Source organism: Petaurus breviceps, unplaced genomic scaffold, assembly GCF_028583685.1.
Source record: "Petaurus breviceps papuanus isolate PSGF00001 unplaced genomic scaffold, PetGlider_PUasm1.0 90808, whole genome shotgun sequence".
Classification (NCBI taxonomy): Eukaryota; Metazoa; Chordata; class Mammalia; order Diprotodontia; family Petauridae; genus Petaurus; species Petaurus breviceps.
In genome coordinates, this window is record NW_027187349.1 from 11,381,829 (window position 1) to 11,387,095 (window position 5,267).

Consider the following 5,267-nt stretch of genomic DNA (forward strand, 5'->3'; position numbering starts at 1 on the left):
GGAGAGAAAAGCAATGTGGTAAACAAACACTGTCTGGACCTCTGTTTCTCTGAATTACAGGAACATTCCCTCACCTTCACCATCGTTTAAGTACAAATATACTTACTCTGGTCAAGCACAGATGTTTGAAAAAAAAAAAAGCCTGAAGATTTACTGAGCTTGGGAAGAAAGGCATATAGAAATAAATAGTTAGGCTAGAAGGGAAAAGCTTCCTGAAGGAGACAAATTAAGAGCAAAGATAGAAGATAAAGAGGGAGTATTAATGAAGAATGTCAGTTAGATTCAGAGGTACAGGATAGAGAAAGCTGCAAATGGACAGAAAAGTACCAAGAGGGTGATAGAATACAAAGAAATAGAGTGATAAGAATGGAGAGCTTGTGTCCAAGTAATGAATGCAAAGAAAAGGAAAAAGTACAGAGACTGTTATAGACACAAAGGGAAAGAATTCAAGGAGCCAGGAGCAGATGGATGGTAAAAGAGTTAAGTGCAGAGAAAGGCATGAGATGTGCGTACCTCTGACATTCATATGAGAAGGACAGAAACTGAAGAGGACTTGTACCTACAGCCAGGACACTACATAAGGATATACTAGCCCTATGAAAGCAGAGCACAAGAAAGACGTGTGCCTCAAGAGGGAACAGAGAAAGGGACTTGAAGAAGCCTTGATACTTTCCCTGTGTTTATAGGCATCGACAAAGGCTAAGAAATGAAACATTAGCTGACATCTGAGTTTAAAAAATGATCTGGGAGAAAAGGGGAAGCAGGGAGAGCAGTAATCAGAAACATTTTCTTCTACCAAGAAAGTCCTAGCCATATGCCATGGCCACTGTTCAGTCTTTGACTACTATAGGATTATCAGATAAATATGGCTCATGGTGGGGGAGGGTACAAAAATACTCTGGGAGCTTTCAAAGAGCTACACAATCCCTTGCAAAAATCTCTCTTTCTAGGGGCGGTCAGGTAGCACAGCGAGTAAGAGCACCGGCTCCAGTGTCAGAGCGACCTGGAGATCGAATCCCAGGTTCAGACACTTAGCACCCACCCAGAAACACCTGGCCGTGTAACCTTGAGCAAGTTACTTAACCCCAATTGCTTTTAAAAAAAAAAAAAGAATCTCTCTTTTAAGGATTTAAGAAAGAATAAAAACTTTGAGAAGACCCAAAACAGAGAAATGCCACACTCAAGGATACAAACTGATAGCTTGTCTTACTGCATGGGTTATTCAGCAATACTTCCTTAATAGGTACATTAATAAAATGCAGATGAATTCAACTTTTCTTTCAAGTTGGTGGACTTTATAGTTAGAAAGCTCAATGTCATTGTCATTGTAATTGTAGAGTTCATACGATTTCTTTTAGAGGAAGATCACAAGAAAAGCAATTGGATGATATCTTTGGACTCAAGGGTCAAGTAGAATTGAAGTTAGCTTTTGTGTGGATCTTAACGGGTGACTCCATTTCCAGTGAATGCCACATCACTGCTGGTGATTTCCCAGGGCTCATGAAGAGAGTCACAAGATCTGACAGTTGCACAGCGTCTCGGTGGCTTAGTGAAACCCATACACAAGAGGAGTCCCACTATAACATACTCAACACATGACCGTCTCTTTAAAGACCTACGACTCTCTTCTTTCCCTTCTACAGTATTTCTTCAAATATGCTATGAACTTGGAAATGAAATGGCCAAGGGAAGTACAATTAGCCAGCCCAAGCCCTAAGTGAGGCATGTAGATGAGATGGCTCAGTGGATAAAGCATCAGGAAGACCTGAGTTCAAATGTGGCCTCAGACACTTATTAGCTGTGTGACCCTGGACAAGTCACTTAATCTCTATTTGCCTTGGAACTAGGTAGGTCGCTCAGTGGATAGAGAGCTGGACTTGGAGTCAGGAAGATTTGAATTCAAACATGGCCTCAGACACTCACTAGCTGTGTGACCATTTAACAGCAAAACATTTAATCTCTGTTTGTCTTAAGCCACTAGAGAAGGAAACAGCAAACCACTTGGGTATCCTTACCAGGAAAATCCCATACAGAGTCACAAAGAGTTGTATGTGAGGAAACAACCGCAACCCCAAAGCCCTATTTGCCAGCAGCCTCATCCCTAAGATAAGCAGCTGCAAAGGACCCTAAGGATTCGTCCCATAGGCCAATTTCTTTGAAGAAGATCACATTAAGAAGGCCCTCTAGTGTTTGTGGACTTAATATAATCAGCACAATGTCATCCACAAGCAGAAACATCTGGATACTTTTTCTGTGAACATAGAATCTCTTTTCTAATTGACTGTGTGCAGAATATCTGCCATGACAATAGCAAACACATGTTTCATCCAGAGATATTGTAAGGATAATCTGGTTTAGCTAAGACTCATGCCAAGCTCTCTGTGGGACTTGGGATTCTTCCTCCACTGCTTTTCAACTGTTTGTGAGACGATTCTGTTCATATTCTTCAGTTATCTGCTCTTTGGCCACATTCCTATAATGCTATGGTCCTCTGGCTTCCAGCTCTCACTCTCTTGATTAGTGAGAATTCACAGCATGCTATTCTCCAATCATTTTCATGCTTAACACAGGCTCATGTGCCTTCACTCTTCTCCTTTCTTATCTTGAGTTCTGGGGAATTGTGATCAAATCAACATTAGCATTCCTGGAAAGGCCTTACCAGACAATTGTTCTGTGACTTCCCTCACCATTCCTGTGATTTTCCATATCAAAACACCCTTCTCTGGCCACCCCCCATCTCCAAGTACCTTGTCTTTCCCTATATTCTAATATATGCTTCTTAAAGGCAGCAACTGTCTTTCTTGTATTTGTGTCTACAACACTTAGCACAGTTCTGGAACCTAATAAGTGCTTAACAAAATGCTTTTTCATTCATTCATTCTTCATATATACATTATTAGGATTATTGAACATATATGCCCAATGCATTATGATCAGGGAAGTATGCTTATTAATGCTATTAAAGAACTCACATTCTATGAATTAAAATGCCATTCTATGTCAATACAAATACAGGAAAAAAAGGAAAAAAGATTCTATTTAAGTATACAATGGAAGTCAGAATGGCAAAATGGATTAGAGTTATTAACCTTGGAATCAGGAAGAATTGTGTACAGGTTCAATCTCTGAGTTGACACACACTAGCAATGTGACCATAAATAATTCTGTGTTCTATGCAACTCTCTTGAATTATAAAGTAGAGAGGTTTCTCATCCATATTAGTAGTTCTTTCTACAGTAAGGTTCATATACCAATAAAATCCCCTCAAACCCCTCCCCACAAATACGCATCAATTTAACAAGTATCTTTGATTTTGTTGAGGTGGGAATTTTACCCATCAAAGCAAATTCAAAAGCTTTTTATCACTTAGACAAAGTGTAGAATGTTCCAGAGACTTGGAGAAATTAGGTGGGAGAGTAATAATAATAATAAGCCAGCATTTATATAGGAATTTACAAAAATTTCATCTTAACAATTCTGAGAGGTAGGTGTTATCATCTCCATTTTACAAATGAGAAAACTGATGCAGGTGGAAGCTGAATAACTTGTCCAGGGTCACATAGCTAGTATGCATCTGAGGTTATATTTGAACTCAGATCTTCCTGACTCCAGGCCCAGCATTCTCTCTACTATGCCACCTAGCGAACTCTTCAGAGGTAGCATTCAAGTATATAGGGTGAGGAAATAAAACTTACTTTTGGGCAAAGGTTCTTAACCTAGGGTTCATGAAATAGTTTATTTTTTTTTTCTTTTGTCAGATGAATTTCAATATAGAGCAGCTAGGTGGTTTAGTGGATAGAGTGCAGGGCGTGGGGTCAAATGTGGTCTCTGACACATACTAGCTGTGTGACCTTGGGCAAGTCACTTAACCCTATTTGCCTCAGTTTCCTCATCTGTAAAATGAGTTGGAGAAAAAAATGGCAAGCCACTCCAGTATCTCTGCCAAGAAAACTCCAAATGAGGTCAGGAAGAGATGGACACAACTAAAATGAATGAAAAACAACGAAATTTAATATGATTGGTTTCTGCAGTAATTCTATGCATTTTATCTTGTGCATTTAAAAATATTGCTTTGAGAAAGCACCCATAGGTTGCACCAAACTATTGAAGAGATCCATATCACAGCAAAGGTTGAGTACCAGCTTTAGGAAATATATTTTGTATCTATGCATTTATACACATTATCAGCTTGCAAAACAGACACTTCAACCATAATGACCCAGAAATGCTAATATTCCTGACATAACTAATAGAAGCAAACAGTAGAGAAAAGTGTCATTAAAAATCCCAACAAAATAAGAGAAATCTTTCAAAAACCTGGGCCAGCTGTATTACTACAGACTAATGTATTCCTATATGAAAATTTAATTGTTTAGAAATTCATGAAGGTGATTTATTATTTATTCATCTACTGTCTGAAGCTTCCCCCTCCCGTTTATTTGGATATAAGAACTGAGAAAATGATGCCCCTGAGCAGTCTCCCTCCTTCCTTTCTCCCTCCCACTCCTCTCTTTTCCCTAAAAGACTAGAATGTGAAAGGTTAGATCTATGAACTATCATAGAACTCGGCTGCTGTCAACAAATCCTAGATCTAATCACAGCCAAGAATAATGACTCCTTCCATGCTGAGGAACAGAAATGCACATTAGTAAATGTGCACTGGGTATTGAGAAAATGTTATCCATAAAAAAAATGACTTTATAGTGTCTTGGGGCAATGTGATGGGAATATTTCAGCTTTCAAAGCAATAAGACATAGATGGGAATAAACAAATTCTGGAAACTCACATTAACAAATTAATGATAGGGCTGGGACTACAGCCTCTGCCTAGAGCCTACATCTGGATGCCCTATTTCATTAAACTGCCTAGATTTAAAGAAATAAAGCATTTTAAAAGCAGTGATGACGGGAGGGAATTTAAACAAGATGTGCATGCCAATCCATCAACAAATATTTATTGAACACTCACTGTGTAACCAGCATTGTAGCAGGTGCTCTGACAATCAAAGGAGAAGATGCTGGTTCCTGTTAAGCCTGTTAAGAGCTTACAAGCTAGTAAGTGAGCTGAGTCTGGCACACATGAAACAAATAGAGAACAATAAAAATTCTATCACTTATGTCACAGAAAACTGTGCACTTGCAGGCTTTGGTTGTTCAGAAAAGAGAGGGAAAGCTTTAGAATGTGGGTGAGATTGTCTTATCAGAGAATGGTGTGTGTTGGTGTGTGTGTGTGTGTGTGTGTGTGTGTGTGTGTGTGTGTGTGTGTG